General features: G+C 44.4%; 1 long non-coding RNA gene across 1 annotated transcript; it reads left to right on the top strand.

Moving 5' to 3' along the window:
- The first annotated feature begins 4,127 nt into the window (after positions 1 to 4,127).
- Positions 4,128 to 20,708, top strand: LOC124245168 (uncharacterized). The gene is made up of 3 exons (XR_006890206.1): positions 4,128 to 4,140; positions 10,435 to 10,440; positions 20,317 to 20,708. It is a non-coding gene; the product is annotated as an uncharacterized LOC124245168 (long non-coding RNA).
- Positions 20,709 to 21,026: the final 318 nt, after the last annotated feature.

The raw sequence follows: 21,026 nt of genomic DNA, 5'->3' as shown, positions 1-21,026 counted from the left end.
ATTTAGGTGCTCTTCTGTTGGGTGCATAGATATTTACAAGTGTTATATTTTCTTGTTGGATTGTTCCCTTTATCATTATGTAGTGCCCGTCTTTGTCTCTTATTACAGTTTTTGATTTAAAGTCTATTTTGTCTGATATAAGTATTGCTACCCCCGCTTTCTTTTCTTTGCCATTGGCATGGAATATCTTTTTCCATCCTTTCACTTTCAGTTTGTGAGTGTCTGTAGGTCTGAAGTGTGTCTCTTGTACGCAGCATATACATGGGTCTTGTTTTTTTATCCAGTTGGCCACCCTATGGCATTTGATTGGAGCATTTAGTCCATTGACATTTAAAGTAGCTATTGATAAATATGTATTTATTGCCATTTTGTCACTTTTTCTTTTTTTGGGTGTTTTAGTAGTTCTTCTCAGTTCCTTTCTTTTTCTCTTGCTCTCCTCCCTTGTGGTTTGATGGCTATCTTTAGTAATATGTTTGATTTCTTTTGACTTACTTTTTTTCCTGCTTGTTATAGGTTTCTGGTTTGTGGTTACCATGAGGATCCTATTTAATATACTATGCATATAACAGTCTATATTGAGTAGATAGACTCTTTAGCTTGACCTCTTTCTAAAAGCTCTACCTTTTCACTCCCCTCCTCCCACATTATATGTTCTTCACATCATATATAGTCTTTTGTTTGGTGTGTGTCTATCCATTACCCTCTTATCATTGAAATAGGTGATTTTAGTACATTTGTCTTTTAACCTTCATATTATCTTCACAGGTAGTTGATCTGCTGCCTTTACTATACTTTTACCTTACAAGTGATTTTATTGCCTGTTTTTTGTTGTTGTTGTTTTGAATTTTTTTGATAATTTTTTCTTTATCTCTTTTTGTGGTCATTGCTTTCCCACTTAAGTAAGTCCCTTCAGCATTTCTTGTAGAACTGGTTTCTTGGGGATAAATTCCTTTAATTTTTGTTTGTCTGGGAAGCTCTTTATCTCTCCTTCCATTCTGAATGACAACCTTGATGGATAGAGTATTCTTGGTTGTAGGTTTTTTCCTTTTAGCACTTTAAATACGTCATGCCATTCTCTTCTTGCCTGTAGGGTCTCGACTGAGAAGTCCGCTGACAGCCTGATGGGCTTCCCTTTATATGTCACTTGTGGCCTTTCTCTTGCTGCTTTTAGGATTCTCTCTTTGTCTTTAATTTTAGACATTTTGATTATAATATGTCTTGGTGTGGGCCTCTTTGGGCTTCTCTTGTTTGGAGCTCTCTGTGCTTCCTGAACTTGGATGTCTGTTTCCTTCCTCAGGTTAGGAAAATTTTCCTCTATTATTTCGACAAATAAATTTTCTGCCCCTTTGTCTCTCTCTTCTCCTTCTGGGACCCCTATAATCTGAATGTTAGCATGCTTGATATTGTCCCAAAGTTCCCTTACACTGTTCTCATTCTGTCTAATTCTTTTTTCTCTTTTCTGTTCTGCTTGGGTGATTTCCTCTAGTCTTTCGTCTAGCTCGCCGATCCGTTCTTCTGCTTCCTCTACTCTGCTGTTGAGTCCCTCTAGTGAATTTCTCATTTCAAGTATTGTATTCTTCATTTCTGATTTTTTTTTTTTATATCTTCCAGTTGTTTGCTGATGTGCTCACTGTGTTCATCCATTCTTCTCCGCATATCTGTGAGCATCCTCATTGTATTTTGTTTGAATTCTTTGTCAAGTAGGTCGCTAGTTTCTGTTTCAATTAGTTCTTTTTCTGGGGTTTTGTACTGTTCCCTTGCTTGGAAAGTATTCCTTTGCCTCCTCATTATGCCTCTTTCTCTGTGCTATTTTCTTTGTACTAGGTGAGTCAGCTATGTCTCCTGATCTTGGAGAAGTGGCCTTATGTATGAGATGCCTTATGAGGCCCAGCAGTGTGGTTCCCTCTCGTCACCAGTCCCTAAGAACCAGGAGTGACCCCTTTGTGGGCTACTTGTGTTCTTCTGCTGTGGCAGGGTTGCTCCCACTGCAGGTACCCAGGGAGTCTGATCTTTCCTTCCCTGGCCAGCTGTTTGTAAATCCGGTTTGGGGGGGCCTCAGCACTGTTGGCTACAAAGCCTATCAGCACACTCTTATTGCAATTGTCCTCTTAATTGGATTGGTACCCAGTGTAGCTGGATGCTAGGTTCAGGGACGTACAGTTGTGATAGGCCTGAGCCCAACAAGGCTGTTGTCAGTTCTCTTAGGAGTGCAACTGAGTGCAGCTAGCCCTTGGCATGGGGGCACTCAATTGTTTCATGCTTTGGAAGGTGGGGCTGATCCTTTTTATGGCTATTTGTGAAGCACAAATCTTCTGCCACTTGTAAGCCTCACCCCCAACCTGACCACATACACTGTCAACACAGTCCTGGTCCGTGCACACCTCTCAACCCCCTGCAGTGTACCCCAATGCCACACTGCAGAGGCCCCCACCTCTTCCCCAGTGCCCCCCCACAGTTCACCTGGTCCTCACACAGGCCCTGCCCCACAGAGGCAGACACCCTTGCCTGCCTGTAGAGGATCAAGGCACTCAGTCAATGCAGGCTGAAATGTAGCCTGAGGGCTTGCAGTTAGGTGGGGCCAGTCTCTAGGGTGGGTTGCCTGCCCTGGCTGAAGTGGATTCAATCTGTGCTCTAGTGGGTGTGGCAGGCCCCTGGGCTAACAGCCCAAGGGATGCACCTCAATGGCTCCCACTGGTGTCCGTATCAGCACGCCTGGGCCAGCTCAGAACAATGGCCCCCACCAATGTCTCAGTCTCCGGAGAGGACCCTCCTCTCACCAAGATGCCCCCAGAGCCCACGAGGTGAGTCTCATTTCACCAAAGGACAGTCAGCCTTCTCTCTGGTGATTTTAGGTTGCTGCAATGAGTGAGTTTGTGCGTGGGCCTTTTAAGACCCGGATCTTTTCGGCTTTCGGCTGATAGCTTTTCTGGGGGTGTCCTCGCTGCAGTTAATAGCCAGCAAAGCCAGACAGTAAGACCCCGGTTTCAGTTGGGCTGAGTCTGAAGGATGCTTATAGCAGTATTGCCCCCGCTCCGGACCTCACTCCTTCAGGGAGGGCTCATACCTTAGGGTGGCTCCCGCCTGGCCAGCTGAGAAGCTCCGCTGCTCCCAAAGGTGGCTTTTTTCTTCTCTGGCCGGAGTTACTGCCTCTTCTGCCTTCGTGAGGATTGTCCCTTGTCGTGGGGGTTCTTTTTATCCAGTTTTCAGTTTTCAATCCAGGGTGATTCTTCCCAAAATTGTCGTAACCTGGTTGTGTTCATGGGAGGAGGCGAGTTCAACGTCTGCTCACAGAGCCATCTTGACGAGAACTCCCCATAACTTCTGAAGAATCCATACTGTTTGTATGACACAATGAGGTCTTTTTTATGGTGATTGAATACTGAGTAAAATGATCCAATATTATATTATTTTCAGTAGGTAAAGATTTTGTTACAGAGTGGATACACATATACATCAAAATTTTTCCTATATATAAAATCTATACATAAAAATATAAAATAATTTATATTTTTATCTTAATGTTGTTAAGAAGGCCACAAAACCTTGGCTGAAATGATCAGGAGCGGGAGAGGAGTGTGTGCTATTCACCAGAGACGGATATCCTGGCCCCCGTCTGCTCCCCGCAGGGTAGTCAATGCTCTGACTTCCACCAGCAGACTTCAGTTTTGCCTGTGTGGTTTTAATGACACATAAATAGCATGCATTTGCATTGGACTTCTTTCGCTCCACGTTTGGTTTGTGCGATTCATCCACATTGCTGGGTGTGTGGTTATCGATTGCTCACTTTCATTGCTTTAGTGTTCTGTTGTGCTGTTTCTCTGCATATTGTTTATTTAACATGGACAATTAAGTCCAAACCTTCTTCCTCTTAGTCAGTGAGTGTAAATCCTCCTCGACGTTTCCCGTCTTGTTTAGGATCTGTTTGTCTTGCTTCTTTCGAATGACAGTTGGATGGCTGGCTATGGCTGTCCCTTCATTTTTCTGTACGCCCACCGTATTTGTTCCAGGTGGAGGGTAGAGTGTGGAGAGTAGGCTCAGCTCTTTTGTGACCAAGTGCAGCCACTGGTGGGGGTCCCAGTCTTTTAGACTCTGCTGAGCCACCAAAATGTCCTGTCCAGGGGTCATGCCACACAGCCATTGGTGTGTCCTACCCTCATGGGCTCAAGCCTGTTCCCCCAACTCAACCCATTGTCCTGGACCAGCTGCAGCAACACTTCCTACTTTTCCTTTTAACGACAGTAGAGGCATGTGAACTAATGTACAACATGAATTAACAATATCGTGGAAACTCATTCTAGGCAAAGATCATAAGATATTCATGATTTTGCCAGAAGGTGGTAGCAAAGTTACAATCAGGCCTTGGGTAAAAAATTTCAGTGTCAACACTCAATGAAAAGTGAATCAAGCAAATGGAAAGAAAAAACAACAAACTAGGAAAACAATGAAATGTCACCTGCTTAGTTAATATTTGATTTTTGTCTTACAGTCTTATTAAAAGGAAAAAAAGCGATAAAATAGGGGCCAGCCTTGTGGTGTAGTAGTTAAGGTTGGTGAGCTCTGCCTCAGTGGCCTGGGGTTCATAGGTTTGGATCCTCAGTGTGGACCTGTACCACTCATCAGCCATGCTGTGGTGGCAACCCATATATAAAGTGAAGGAAGATTGGTACAGATGTCAGCTCAGGGCTAATCTTCCTCAAGCAAAAAAAGAGCAAGATTGGCAATAGATGTTAGTTCAGGGCAAATCTTCCTCAGCAAAAAAAAAAAAAAAAAGCACTATAAAATAAAGGTAATTCTTACTTCTTAAGTTTGGTGAAATGAATGCTTATTAAAAATCCTTTAAGAGTCGAGGTCTTTTTAAATTAAATTTCTACCCTGTCAATAGTATTCTCTCCTGAATTAAGAGATCAGAAGTGAACATGAAATGAATGGTAAACTAATAAATTTCACAATATTTTGTAAATTTTCACAATGGTATGCCATTTGGTGTCAAATTACATTATTCAACACATTCCCCAATGAAAAATTTGGGGAAAGAGACTAAGATCTAATAATTAAAATGTTCCCTATTGAGACTATATAATTTATGAAATATTGGAGTAAAGAGATGATAAGAATCTAAACAAATACTTTGTTTTCTTGCTCCCATTTTCTCTCCTGTTCAGGTTATTTTCAACATTTCTTCTTCTCCTTTCCCACTATTGCCCACCTAATCAACCCTCCCATTCATTCATTCATCCAATTCATTCATTCATTCCTTATTCTTTATTGAATCTATTATATGCCAGGCATTGTTCTAGAACCTGGAGAAGTCATGGTGACCAAGGCAAATAGGGACTCTGGTTTTATTATAGTCATCCTAGTATATTACAATTTTTAACAGACTAAAAGAGAAATTTTTAAGTCTTTAGGATTTTCAGAGGATAAGCCTATTACCTAAAACCTTATATAACATGAGTTTTGAAAAAATTTTATGGAACCTAGTCTCTTTTTGCTGTCAATCAACAAACAAGTTCCTATGGAAGATACGACTGGATTCCTCTGTGCTCCAGACCTGAATGCAAGATTTGATTCCACACGGCATCTGCCTTTTCTTTTACTTTTCTTTCTTCAGGGCTGACCGCTTAGTCTTGGGGTTTGGTGAGCAGCGTAGGGCTGAGAAATGCCTTTTAGCTAGGGAAAGGGAAACAAAGAAGTCGAATTATTAGGAAAAAAAAGCGGATCAAAGCTTTAGAACAACCTATCTCAAAGGATTACTTTCTACGATGCACTTTCCTGGCTCCAATATTTTCTAATTTATCTAAGAAACTTACAAGCCAACCAGTCAAAGCTCGCGGCTGACCCGGGAATCGCTTTTCTTGCCTGTCAGCTCTGCTTTGCGTTTGAACATTTGAAACAATGTAAGCCACTGTGACTTTACGAGACAGACAATTCTATTTTTGGAAGTCAGTAAATTTTCAAAGTAACTCTCCATGTATTGAGCTGCGGTTTGTTGCTCCATAGGGTCACCCTAGTTTTATGCTTTGCTGAAAAGGAAAGATCTACTCTTCTTTTCACTTGAGGAAACCCACACGTCAGGAAACCCATCAACATCCCGGGGTAGAATTCACCTGAAGTTCTCCAGGAGGCTGTGTGGAGGGGGTCACCTGAGGATGCTGGCTCATTGCCAGTGCATTTCTCCCTGGAGACCCCCTGACTAATTACCACGTCATTACTTGGTTAGCTTTATGAGGGGTTGCATCCCCACACTTATGGGGGTCTGTGTCCCTTCACTTACAGGGAACTGTGTTCACCCCAACACTTCAGTGCTCCTGTTCACGGCTCTTAGTGCAGCCAAGATCAAGGGCAATTGCCTCCCACTGTTCATATGTTTTTAGTAAGGGCATTGATTTCCAACAATGTCTTGTGCTTGCTCTCTGCAGGCCACAGGCCCATTCGATGCTCCCAGGAAGCCAAGGAAAGAGGGCATGCTCAAAGATTTTACTCCAAACCCGGTTCTCTTTCAAATTCTCTCTTGCTCCCGTCCCCCTTGCAGCTTCTGTCTGAGCTCCACTGTGTGAGCAATCGAGCCACAGGCAGAGGCACTTGCTGGGGACCCAGACCATCGTCTTCCCCTTGGACTCACAGGTGCTTTAAATGTCTGGGGTTCTGAGGGGATGGAAACGTGTGACCGGGGAGGCAAAGGGCAGGTGGACAGACTGAGCCCTCCCCAGCCGTCCTGCCGCCCACTCTTCTCAGTCACATCATAGTTACTTTTTCATTTGCATCTTTTCTTGGTTTCTCAAAGTCAAGGTGAAATCTACTTAGAAAACCTATTACAGCATGGTTGTTGTTTCTAAAAGGAAAATAATAAAATGAAAAGACGAAGAAGACAATTGAGTCATTGAGAAAATATGCATTTTCTTCTCACACACATCTGTTTGGAGAGTGATGGATGTAGGCGGGAAGGGGCAGTGTGTTGATAGATGTGGTATTTATCGGTGGTGCCTTTGACAGAAGTGCACTTGGAAGGTTTCTTTTAGCCTTAAAATTCTGTGCTTCTATTTCCACTGAACAAAATTCCACAGACTCCTCTGGCAACAGATCCTCAATGTCCAATGTCTTACCAGTCTTAGAGTCAGGAAAGTTCATGGACATCCTCGGAAAATAAGTCATAATCCATGGCACACTTCCAAGCGTATGCACAGGGCAAGGTTTCTTCATGTGCATGGATTGAGCTGTGAGGAGAAGCAAGAATTAAAGAATGCTTCTCTGCATCTTTGAACTCATTAAATACGAATTCTTATCCCGGCGGCTGGAATGTTTTAAGAGAAGGATGGAAGCCTCTGGAAATAAAACTCTGGGAGCTGCTGGGCCTCCCTGAAGTCTGCAACGGGAAGACTTAGCTTGCAGGGGTTTAGGATGCAGTATGATGCCCAATGGTCAGTGCAGAAGCCACCTGTTGACCTCAGGGCGTTACGTGGATCAAACCTGCCTTTCAAAACACTGGCATGTTGTGTCGAATGCCTTGGAACTCATTTGAATGGCTTCAGTGGTGTCTGCTTTCAGAAGGGGCTCTGTGTTTTACAAGAGAATAGCTTTGTTTGCTTCTATGGTAGTGTTGTCTTTATAATGTCCTCATGGTGACATGACATAGGATTTGGAGTCAGGAGGCCTGGGTTTGAGTCTTAGATCTGCCACTCCTTAGCTGTGTAACTGTGGGGCCTCCAGGACGAGTGCACCTGACCCCATCTCTTATCGTCAAAGTGCTTCAGAACTGTCTTTCAGAAAAACTGCAAAGTCATGTAGCCAGAGCATGCGTAAAAGAAGAAATCGGGACCTGACATGACCTCAGAACCAAAGATCCTCCTGCCCACGGAACCCAGGGACCAGGACACGACAGGAACTTGAAAGTTGGACTTTTGTCAGAAGTGAGAGGTCCCTTATTCAGGAAGATCCGGTGTTAAAATTCCTTCCCCACCCTGTCGTAAATATTTAAAAATCTTCCCATAAATGCTTGAAGCCCACCAGCCAAAGCCTGTCCCATCAGTGTTTCCGCAGGCCAGCCTGTTCTCCCTAACCCCTTAAATTTTGCCCCAAATCCTGAATGGGGAGAAAGATCTGAGGGCACATGCCCCTTGTCTCCCTGCAGGTGGATCTCACAGAATAAAAGCTGATGTGTCCCTCACAGACTGATGCCATAATTAATTGGCTTGTTTATGTGCATCGGGCAGAGGACTCCGAGTTTGTGCAGTAACAATTGGCGCCCCTGGTGGGATGAAGGTCCTGTGACCACCTGCCAGAAGCTCTGGAAGCCTCGGCGGAGTGTGGGGTCTTTTCATCGACCCTAAGCAGCCGCCTAGACAATTTGTCTAGAGGCTTGACTGATTAGATTCCTATTTTGCTGTGGTGTTCCAGGCCCCAAGGCATTTTTTTTTTTCCCTTTGGGAGAAGAAACAGCTTCTGGATCAAGACATCTCTGGGCTCTGGGTAAGTAACTCTAAGAAAGTGACTATCCTTTACCTTGTCTCTCTGGTTTGATTTCCTGGAAATATATGCTTGGCTTGTATTCTGGGGAATCCTGGCTGGCTGAGACCTGAACCTTGGGCTTGAACCACCCAAAGTAATTAGAAGTAGGAAAAAAAGCTGCACCCATGAAATTGCTTCTGGATCTGGGCAAGTCCTGGCACTGGTTCTTACTTGCCCCTGGAAGTTGGGTTTTGGGTAGTTCTGGCACTGGTTCTGAGCTACTCCTGGAAAACTAGCTGGTATTCTGGTCTGTGTTATATGTAGAATTGTATTGTGTGTTAGATGTTTGTCTGAACTGAATTGGCTGTTCTGGGGACTGAGTTTCTCAGTAGCTGTAACAAACTCTCTTTAGAAATTACTTTCTTTGTTGTGACCACCTTGCGAAACACCCCCTAAAATGCGGATAGCTGTAAACAGCTGGCAAGACAACCTGGGATAATTTAAAATTACAGTGGCCACTTTGGGCTCCTTTTGAGTTTTCAAACTGAGGAACAAAGAAATCTTTAAAGAGTCACAATCTCTACCTTTCCACCTACAGTTTCCAGGAGCTGTAAATGGAGAACTGCAGAATCTTGCCAAGCTTATTTTACGTCCTGAGGGCTTGGCTTGATAATCATCAGGATGGGGGTTCCCAAAACTATGGTAGGACAAAAAAAAAAAAAATGCTGTTGCACTCCATTTTGTGGTCAGAGATGGCTGGACAGAAATGCAGGCTGCACTCCTTTTTGTGGCTAAGGGTCCTACCAAACTGCCACCAGCCTTGGGGAAATTACATTGACCATTAGAAGGAAGCTTTGGCTGGACCTTCATTGGGAGGGTCTTGATTTCAGGGGTGCCCGAAATCTTCATAATCTGGTTCTAGCTGCAGCATAAATATACTTTGACCAGCCGTGTCTAAATTCTGAAACAATGGGAAATGGCTAATTCAGTCCCCACCCTTAGACTGCATTTTCCAAAATTAGACGACTTTTAGCTACAAGTACATAGTACGAGCTACTGAGTACGCATTGGTTTATTGACCCTTTTCCTCCCAGAGACGGTTGCTATTTTTCTTTGTCTCTGTTTTTTTGGGTTGTTTGTCATATAAAGGAAAAACAGAGGGCGAGAAACAGACATCTCCATAAGCCTGTTGTCTGGATGAGATGGAGTAAACTTAGTCGTAGGGCCACCTTTGGAGTATGTGCCTAAGGTGGAAGCTATTGCTAAGGGACATCTTGGAAGCCAAAAAAGGCCACCATATTGGTGGACATGGGTTGAGCAGTTAAGAGCCATTAGGGCGCTTGCCACCTCAAGAAGACTCCCGTGATAAGATAAGTTGGTCACAGAATGGGGTAGATGATGACAGGTTCCCTGCCAACCTCAAGAAAATATCTGTGCAATGATGAGGTACTCTGTAAAGCACACACAATCCCCAACCCTGCAGCACCTCCCACCTAGCTATTAGTCTGGCTCTGAGAGACCCAAAGCATAGCTAAAACTGTTAGTGTGCATACAAGACAAAGTTGCCTTTTCTTTTGTCTTGTTCTATATCTTGAGGGCTTGGCTTTGTGACCCTTTTGGTCATGAGGGGTCCCAGTTCCTCAGGGGCCTTTGTCATCTCAACCTTCGGTTTTCATTATTGAACTACCTGCTATGCAGCAGAAGCCTTTGCTTTCTTGGACTATTTTTGGGAGTGAACTTTCTGGATTTTGTGAGGGCTGCTTCTTTTGCACTCTCTTTTGGGGATGCCTCTTGTGTCCACAGTTAAGCCATTAATACTTAGTGGTTTGAGTCACTATTAAACTCCTACTGGCCAACAGTCAGAGGATGGATCCTTAAGTTGGAAAAAGTGCTAAATTGAAAAAATGTAGCTGAAAGCATGGGTCAACCTCTTTCCAGTTCTTTGGGGAACTGGAAACAACTGTCTTCGTCTTGCAAATCCCTGCAGAGCCAGAGGTATGGCTCCAGAAGGTGGTTCAAAGTTCACTTGTCCTTTCCAACCCCAAAACCTCATCTGTTCCTCTCAAAATGCTCATAGATATTGGGACATGAGAAACTCATAGGGCAAATATGCCCCAGAAACTCCATCTGGGAGAAAACTTGAGTGGTTTCTCTGTGCCTTTGTGATGTAGTTGGACAGGTAGATCAACCTATAATGTTATCTGAGTTACAACCCAATTTCTGAGAAATCAAGAGCAATTGTCCTTAAAAAATCCTTGCAAGACTGGAAATGCAGCTCTAGAGGTAGTTTGGCATTTCTCTTATCTCAGAGAGCTTGGAGACCCCCCCCAGAGAATATCTAGCCCATCACTAATTCCTAGGACTGAAGGAAAAAAAAGGAAAAAAGGAAGGAAAACAGCCATAAGAGCATCCTTGCCAAAAATCTAGCGTCTTGAGTGTCTTCTCCACAAGTATTAATAAAATGCTTAAAATAAAATTTGGATTCATAATCAGGGAGCTTTGTATTATTGTACCTGATTCATGGCAGTACTTTCAAAACAATAGCTGTGAAGTCTCTATGTGTCTATATATCTGTTATATGTGTGATATTTTATCCCCAGATGGTAGAATTTCTAAAGAACTCCATTCAATTGGCTTAAAGTAAGCACTTACATAAATTATTTCTAAATGTAATAGAAACTAACCCAAATGTCTTTCAAGTTAATATGATATGTAAGAATCTTTGGTAAGTGAAAACTGTTTAAGTTTGTTGGTTTGATTGAAATAGGCACGGTCTGAGAGTTGTCAGTATTTGGATATGATGCAGACATGCAGCCTGGGTTTACTACTCAGATAAGCTCATGTTACCCTATTACAAATTCATCAGCAAAATAATAGCTTTAAATGGTAGCTAATTTTGTCTAAAGTCTCATGAAGTTTTCTTGGGCAGTCTAAACATAATTGTTGAGAGCAAATGATTTAGCTGTAAGTGAGATAAGAGTTTATAGATAAACTTTTAGCAATAATTAGTACATGGCATGGCATGTAACTTCCAAAATCTGTTTGGTACCTGAAAATTTGAAGTACTGCTAGGTGAAATTAAATGATAAAAAATTCATTGCATATCTGGGTCATTTTTAAATAAGATAACATATAGAAACATTATAGCTAAACACATCTAAGTTTATCTACTTTTGGCTTCTTATTACAGAGAAACTAAAATATGTGTGGGTCTATTAGTAAATATGTCTTGTATTTTATTAAAGATTGTACTATGAAGTAGCATGTTTCTATAAATTATAAAAAGTGTTTAGAATGATAATATAAAAGACAGTTCATAATTGATTACTTTTTAGTTTTCACTAAGGTGTGTAAGGGCTAAAAGTTCTACTAAAAATTAGTAAGGAAAGCATCTTTGTATTCAAGGAAAGTAAGATGTATGTTTTCAGTAAAGAAGGTATAAAGAATGGAAATATTTTTGTTTGTTTTGTTAAGAAAGATGAATTTTTCCTAAAGTACTAGAAGGGAGAAAGAAAGGCATGGGAAAAATTCTGAATATAAAAAGAAAGTTATAGAAAGTCGTGGAAGAGCAACCCTAAAAAGAGTTCTATGTATGGTCAATTGGGCTAAGATTGAAGTAAATCTCAGTAAGTAAGTGAGGTTTTCTTTTTTTTCTTGATTTTTTTTTTTATGAGGAAGATTTGCCTGAGCTAACATCTTGTTGCCAATCTTCTTCTTGTTGCTGAGAAAGATTAGCCCTGTGCTAACATCTGTGGCAATCTCCCTCTATTTTGTATGTGGGTCACCGCCACAGCATGGCTGCCAATGAGTGGTGTAGGTCCACACCTGGCAGCCAAACCCAGGCTGCCAAAGCAGAACGTGCTGAACTTAACCACTAGGCCACGGGGCCAGCTCCTCATACTTATTTAATATGGAATATTTAAGTTTTTATTGTTTCCCTCAACTCTTGTCATCTTCACTCAGAAAGAGTGACACAAAAATTTAATCTGATTTATTATTTAAAATAAGTATAAATAAACTTCTAAATAATGTGTTTTATGTTAGTAGCAATTATACTTCTGAAGTTAGAAAAGCTGCACAAAGACTTATGTGACATGCTGTACACACACACAAACACACACACACACACACACACACACACACACGCATGGACACATTTGAACAGACCTATTCAGTATTTTCAAACACAAGAATTAAGCATTTTCTCATTTTATTTAAATTTTTTGTGTTGTCTTTACCCTATTTCTTCTTACTCTGCCTAAAATAGACTCTTTACTCTCCAGAGTTTAGACACATGTGTGGCCTGCCCAGAAGCCAGGCATGGGTCAGGTGAGCTAAAAGTTCTGCTCGTTAGAGTGGATGTTGGGACTGGGGACCATGGCCCGGGTTGGAATCCAGTCTTAAGCAGCCCTTTCTGGTCTCCCTGGTTTGCCCTACACATGTTCTCTTTCTCAGAGGAGGCCTCGCCTTCTCCTTCTTGCCTCCTCCAGGCCCCCGAAACCCCAAGTCTTGCTTGTACCTTATAGAGAGGGCACTCTGAGTCCTAGAGGAATTCCCTGGTGACATCATTGGACATCTTTTTGGCATTGGGAACTGAGGATTCACTTAGGGATTGTACTTTTCAATCACTATGTGTTAATTGTTCTGACTACTTGGAATATGGGCTTGAGAAGACGGTATGTTCTCTGATGGTCATAAAGGTTCACATGACTGTAATGGGAATGAGAGCATTTGAAGTCATTTGCTTGCACTGTCATCAGCGCACATGTTCAAGAGCACACCTTTGGCATCTACTATTGCTTTTATGTGTCTTCAGCCTCTTCATGCCGTATGATATTTTCACTGGGACATGACAGTCCTCAGTGTGAACAACTAAGTTACCTGGGGAGCATGGAGCATGCCAATCTGGACAACTAGGGGCAATGGGGACCATGATGGGTCCTGCTTCATTTGCAGGAGGACTGAGAGGTGGGTCTCATCTTGACCTCAAAAATCAGGCTTGGGCATGCAAGGAACCACCTTCCAATATGCCTCTGTGAGATCATATGTATTGATCTCTGCCCCCACTTCCTGGCACAGAGCTCCCCAAACCCTTGTCATTTCCTAGGTTAGAGGACTGTCTTTTGTTCTAATGTGGACACTCTAGGTGAGCTCCTGGATGAGCACCGGTCACCAGAAAGATCAAGCCATGAGTAGAAGCTTGAATTTTTAGTTCCAACCCTCATTCCCTTGACTAAGGAGAAGGGCTGAAAATGGAGTTAATACTGATAATGCCTACATAAGGAAGCCTCCATAAAATCTCAAAAGTACACAGTTTGGAGAGCTTCCAGGTGGGTGAACACCTCCACATTCCAGGAGAGTGATGCACCCCAACACCATGGGAGCAGAAGCTCCTGCACTCAGGACCCTCCCAGACCAGGCCCAATGTGTCTCTTCATCTGGATGTTCAGCTGGATCCTTTGTCATATCCTTTAATAAACTGGTAAATGTAAGTGTTTCCCTGAAATCTGTGAGCTGCTCTAGTAAATTAATGGAACCTGAGAAGGGGGTCATGGGAACCTCCGATTTGTAGAGACGTCAGATGGAAGTTGTGGGTAACTTGGGGACCTACTTTTTGTGATTTGTGTCTAAAGTGGGGTGGGAGCAGTCTTGATCCCTTAACTTGTGGGATATGACACTAGAGTGGTCAGAATCGGGTTCAAAGGTAGGACACCCAGCTGGTGTCATGGAGAATTGCTTGGTGTGGGGAAGAAACCCCACACATTTGGTGAATGTGTCTGAAGTGAAGTGTTCTGTGTAATAGTAAAGGAGAAACACACCTGGGGTGGCAAACTGAGTTTTTCTCTACCTAGGAGGGAAAGACTGGGTTTTTCCAACACAGACTCCCAGCAGGCTACTGCTCTGCCAGGTGGTGAGCTCTGTGCAAGAGAACAGGAACTGGAGAGCTGGGGGAGCTGGTCACATTAGCTTCATAGTTAGGGAAAAAGTTTGTTTTAGGTGCCATGCCTCTTCAATACTTGGGCTCCCTTTTCTGGAGAAACAAGAGGACCACATGGTTCTGGTGGCTTTCGGGGACACATTCATTTTCTGTGTGTGTGTTTTCGTCGACATATGTCTCCATCACAAACTTGGCTCTGCTGACACAAATCTTAACTGCTGTCCTTCCAACCGCTCATCGGTGTGATGAATACAAAGACAGTGACTCTTCCCTGGGTTAGCCCCTGCCCCATGGGTGCTGCAGATGAAGTGGATTCTTACCCACACTGCTGGGCCTGTCATAGCTCCCCAGGGGCTGTTACAGGCTGGGACAACCTTTTTGTGGGAGGTCTGTGTCTCGTCCTAGATGGGAAGACCTGGGTGCCTTTTGGCTTCCTCGCTCTTGTCACTCCAGATTTTACTATCATTCTTTCCCAATCCTCAGAGTGCCAGGAAGACCCTTCTTCCTGCATTTAACGAGCCCCTGGTTCTTGGGCATCCCTAGGGTCCTGGAAATTTTCCTGGGCTCTAGTGTGGGCTTGAGTCACAGCTTTGCTGTGCCACATGTTTCCATTGCTTGGAAGGAAAAGAAAGAAAAACAGCCCCAGAAAAGGAGAGGGAATTTCTATTTGGCAGTGTAGCTTTTTTTTAATTGTATTCATTGATCAGCCTGAAGTACATAAAACAAACAAATATACCCACACAGACACTTCACCTCATGAAATTGAAGTTACCACAAATAACTCTCCCATTCCATACGCAAGAAGTCCACGTAACAGTAGCACAGCCTTCTCAGAGCAAATGTGTGTGTGTCTCATTAGAGACCCTGAGTTACATTTCATAGTACATTTTAGTTGTCAGCCTTTATGAACCCGCTGCCCATCCTCTTTCCTAATTTCTGTGGAAGGAAGGTAAGTGGGGTACTGTGGGCTGATGGGAGAGTGCCGGGAGTGTGGATTCAGTGGGCACAAAAAGAGCCATCACTGTGTGTGGCTCCCACTTTGGACTTAAACATCTAGACATCCACCTGAGAACAGAGGCATCATTTCCTGACTACAAATGATTGATTCTAGGAACCCTTTGTTACGTGAGTGCTTAGATATCCAATTTTATAGTTATTACACAATTACACATACACACACCTACGGAAAGATAATCTTTTACTTGATGAAAAGATAATCTTAGTTATACCAAAGAGGTATTATATAACTTGTGCTTATTACCTTAAGCTGATAAATATCCTTCCAATTTATGAATAAGTTTGATCACACAATAATTTGCTGCAGTTAACTCTCTTAGAAGTCACCAAAAGAATCTTTAAAGTCTTACTGAACAGATAAAACAACTTTACTCTTCATAAGTCAAACAAAGACCTTTTTCTGGAGCTGGGACGGAAATTCAAGTCTGCTACTTGATTGTCTCCTATCATCAAATAATGTAGGGACAAATTAAGAAACACACGGAAGCACATGAACAAAGAGAGCAGGCATACTGGGAAGTTATTTATTTATTTACTTTGTAATTACAAACACTTATATAGCAGTTATGAAGTGTCAGGCATGGTTCCATTTAAAATATTGACTCTTGAATAGTTTAATAGTTCAAATGTGGCAGAAACAATAGATATCTGTAGGATCTGACACAAAAAAGAGCATCACTAGCATGTCTGAACGTGGAATTACTGTGAGCAGTGGGTCAACCTGCAGCTCTGCATTCTGTCCAGGCATTCTTACCAGCACGTTCCCAGTGGATCACTTCTCACTGATACAGTCTGTGCGCTCACCACTTCTGAAGGTGCTAAGCATTGCAACCCTACTTTCCTGTTCTGATCAAGGTTTTCCTTTTCTCTGCACCTTCCAACAGTTCTTTAACATCCTAACCATGACTCAAAATCCAATTCTATAAATGCCTCCTTTAAAAGAATTTCAGAGAACCTTGCAAAGTCGATATGTCCACATGCATCATTCCACTTCTAGTAAACCTCTTTTAGCATTCGTTTGGTAGCAGAATCATCTATAGCTATGTCTTACTTTTGTCCTGGATCGCAGAGTTTTGGAGAGCAGGAACTACTTTGGAAAGATACAAGCAAAATGGAGGAATTTTGAGATTCTGTGGGCCCAGGCATACCTCTTCCAGAAAAGGCCTATATAGGGTTTGAGCCATGTGACTTACTTGCCTAAGGTCATATGTCTAGTTTGTGGCACAGGTAGGCCTATCACAAAGTCTCTTGACTCTCAGTCCTGTGTTCTTGACCCCACAGAGCTCAACACAATTTTGACCTGATTGTCCTTCTATGATAAGGATGGCCTTCCAGTAAGCCAATGAGTAGATACTGGGCACTCAAATATGCCTAGCGTAGCAACATAGGACTAAGGAAGAAATAAGGGAAAACTAAAAAGAACCTATAATGTACTTATTAATAGGCCACCAAATAGAAATTTTTAGCCTTCATCCTTATGATAAAGTACCATTTTGAAGAAATATCCTAGTACTTTTCCTCATTTATGAACTGTAGATGATACAGGCTGTCACTAGATCTGAACAAAACACATGTGTTCACTTTAGTATCATAAATCTCATCTTCACTGTGCTATATTTTGCTTATGACTCGTTTACGAGTTGTGCATCTATGTTCATGAAGGAGATTGTGGCTTTTCATGAAATGTGAGGTTCCTGGTCTCGTTAACAGCAATGCCACATCCTCCACTGCAGTCTCCGAGTTTGCCCGTTTCTTTGGTTCCAGCCTTCTCTGCTAGGAAGCACAATGCTGATGTCTGCATTGGAACGTGCGGTATATTCCAGCAAGGTGGAGGCAATGAAAGAGCATGAGAGAAATCCACCAGTGCTTCAGATAAAGAAATGAAAATTCTTGGGGAAATGCAAATGGACACAAAAGCCATTAAAGAGAGTTGAGTTCCTGAAGGCAAGGTTGTTTTCACATTCAAAAGAATTAACCATTATTACAGATCATGTTAACAGAATGAATGAGAAAATCCAATGATCATCGCAGCCTTGAAGAAACAGTTGGTGCAATTCAATATTTTAGACGACTTATTTTCCCATTGCATCATATTCTTGACAATCTTAATTTGGCTTTCTTATATTTCACCAACTTTAAAGCTAACCCTGTTCGGTACTTGTTCTTGACCTCCGTGTCCATTTCTTGTGAAGACCTTAAGACTCCTTTTAAAGACGCCCCACCATAGATTTCCTGAAGATTCTCTGGGTGAGTACAGAAGTCACTATCTTCTAGGGAAGAGTGTAAGGAAATGGGGCCTCAATCAGGCATTCCCAGGGAGGCCAGCTGTTGGACAGTCTCTGTGATGCAGCCTGGGACCTCACGTCACTGCTGAGGAAAGCAGAAACGAAAGGAACACCACTCGGGTGGCCGGCAGCTACTCAGAGGAAGGGTCTGCTCTGTGACTGCCTGGTGGGCTCATCCCACAGGTGGAGCTGCACCCAAAGCAGCAGCTGCCTCCTGGGATCTGGAGACCAGACACGGGGAGCCGTTCCTCCAAATGGGGACCAAGGGCTGGGAGCCATGACTGTGATCAGTGAGTCCTGCTTTCAGGCTCTCCCGCACAAGAGTTCCGGGTCTGTCAGGGTCTCCTCACAGCCAGCTGCTCAGAGCAGGGACTGACATGACTCAGGCCTCACGCGTGTTCCCTGAATTGGCCTGCCTCCCAGCTCAGAGAGAGGATGAGGAGCGAATGTGTTTTAAAATGTAAATCAATCGGAAAGCTCTTCCAGGAAACCTGATCCAACTGGAACAGTGTCAATAGTAGAGGGGAACCTCTGGTATTAAATAAAGACCGCCCACCCCAAATTTAGGGAAATTGGATTGTTTCCCTGACATACACGATGATTTCTATCTCTGTCATAGCAGAAGACAGAAGTACAGGAATTGTCTGCTGCTCCGATATTAAGACGAGTTTCAGAAAGGTTCCCTTTTCTCTTCTATTCAGTAGAGAAGCGATAGGAAGGCCAGGAACACACTGACATTTTCTTGCTCTGTTGGGATTCATTCGATTCCGTTACCGTTTAATCTAGTGATTCTGCGCTAGTATTCAAATGAGAAACTGAAGTTGTCTGTTCATTCACAAATAGTTTGAGTCCACAGCAACGATGAGTTTCTTCTTAATTCAAGTGGAAATCCAGTTCATTCAGGGCACCTGCTCCATAGGTGCGGATCTCTGTCTACTTAATGTTCTCTGGAGACGAAGAACAAAGAGCTTCTGACAGTTTAAAGGTCAGGGGTCTCCTGTCCAGATACGTTCTGACAGTGTTTTATTAAATGTGGTGATACCTGTCCCTCCCACGTCCTCGGCACCTGTCGTGCGTTAGGTAATGGCATTTTCCTGAGGAAATGGCTCAATCTAAGATATGGTGTTAGGGTTACTCTCTCTGACCTGTTTCAGCCTTTCAACATCTAATGCGAGTTGCATTCTTTCTAAGTTCCTGGAGGCTGGCCCATTTTCAAACCTTCGTTACTCATTGCCATTGATATTTACTGTGCAGAAAAATTTAGGTTCACACAAAAACCTTGACCAGAAGTTCATAGCAGCTTTATGCATAGGGGACAAAATTATAAAAACCAAAAACTGTCCTTCAGTAGGTAAGTGGTTAAACTCTGGTGGCACTTTGTCTCCTTCTCCCAGGTCCCACCCTAGGTGCACAGTGTCCCACCATCAGATCATGCCGCCACACACTTACCCCCGGCTCCATTCCCCAGGAGGAGAAGGCAGGTGCAGGAGAGCAGGGCCCTGTGCTCCTCTGGGCGGAGGGGACAGGCCCGCAGCAGCCTCTGTGTTCCCCAACCGCCCACCCGCAGAGGCTGGAGCTCAGTCGTGGTCGTCGCTGCTGTTCCAGACTGTGACAAGGACAGAGGGAGGACGACGCTGGGCTGAGGGGGTTGCGCAGGCCCATCTCCACGGCAGCTTCAGCAGGGAGAGAAGAAGCTCCTGGGGCAGCGTCATCTATTCCCACCAAGAGCTCGGGGTGCGGGGCAAGCTTTCCCGCTCCGGACTCAGGGCCAGCACTGCCCCACACTCCCCTCCCCGCCCTGTGACCTGTGAATCTGTCTCTACACTTCCTGGAGCCTCTGCAAACCCCTCCCTACAGCCCCAGAAGCTCAAGGGCCAGAGAACGCAGGAGAGGACGGGTGGGGCCCATCCTGGGCTGGGGTCTAGAGGTTTTGCTCATCTGGAAATATCCTAAAGCTTTCATTTGTTTTTGTAAGGATGGCGTGATGGGTACTTCGCGTGCAATGAGGGAGTTGGGGTCAGGGCGCGTGAGCCACGCTGCAGTCAGCCTCCCCCCATGGCCCTGTCCCTTCTGGAAGCCACAGCAGACACTCAGGGAGGGCGGAGCCTGACCCTGCTTCTACCCTTAGCAGGGCAAGACAGAGGCCACCAGGTCTCAGGAGAAAAAAACATGTATTTGGGGGAAATTGGGGTTGGAAGGCACTATCAGCACAGAGGGTGAGGTAAGGAGAAAAACTAGAAGTCCTTGGCGAACCCTCAGTCTCTCTCCCAGCGCCCAGACAAAGGATGATACTGTGGATGGCGCCTGAACAGCCCTGCCATCCGACGCCGAGCTGCGTGTGACCCGTGCCTGGCTCTGGGCGGTGGCTGACGCCGGCTTGCCTTTGCAAGGGGATCCTCTGGTGCTTCCTCCTTGTTGGGCCTCAGGCAGGGCAGGAAGCGTCTGAACATTTTTCTGAAAGGGCTGACGTGAAAAACCTCTTCTTTTTCTGGCAGGGCCTGGAGGGGTTTGGTCCCGGGGCGTCTCCTGTTCCTCCGACCTGGCTCCAAGACTGGGACCCTGACTCCCCCTCCAGTGTTGCCACCCCACGGCAGGGCTCTGGTGACGCCCCACCTCCACTCTCTTTCAGAGGCTCGTTCCTGGCCATTGCTGACCCTGGACTCAGCTGTAGACGGGCTTGCTCGGCCCCCACGACCGTCCCGCTCTGCCCATTTCTGTCCGAGAGGCTGAATGCGAAGCTCGGAGAAGGTGGCCGGCCTTGCTGTCCCATCAGAGAGGCCTCAGAGGGCCCACAGCCATTGCCAGGTAGGGTCCCTCCCGGGGCCTTCTGGTTTTCCTCACTCACAGGTGAAGTTGAAGGGAGGGGATGGGCCAGGCGCGGAACTGATGCTTTTGTGGTCAAAGTCTTATGTTTCTCTCCTGGGTGGGGCTCAAGAGGTTTTCCCGGGAACTCTGCCATGTCGGCTTTCAAGTGGGTGCCAGAATCACGGGTGGCAGAGGAGGGAAAAGTAGACCGTGGAAGGGCCGAGGGTCGAGCCTCACTTGCGTTCAGATCAGCCGACTCCAAGGACAGGAGGGGTGGGCGCCAGCGGAAATTCAGCCCAGACATGATACTGGGTGCTTCGAGCATCTGAGGAGTGCCTGGATCATCTTGTTCTTCTTTTTCCCAGACCTCCATTTGTATTCTTTCCGTGATTTCTGTCTCGAGCAGCTTCCAGACATCAGGGTTGGCAACTGAGGGGCTATCCGTCTCTCCCTCCCTATGTGTGGGGCCTCCCCGGAATGAGGCCACTGGTCGGTGGCAGGACAGGTGCCCTTGCTGGGACTGGAGGTGCGCTGAC

This window comes from Equus quagga, chromosome 9, assembly GCF_021613505.1.
Source record: "Equus quagga isolate Etosha38 chromosome 9, UCLA_HA_Equagga_1.0, whole genome shotgun sequence".
NCBI classification, from domain to species: domain Eukaryota; kingdom Metazoa; phylum Chordata; class Mammalia; order Perissodactyla; family Equidae; genus Equus; species Equus quagga.
This window is presented reverse-complemented; position numbering and strand designations above follow the sequence as displayed.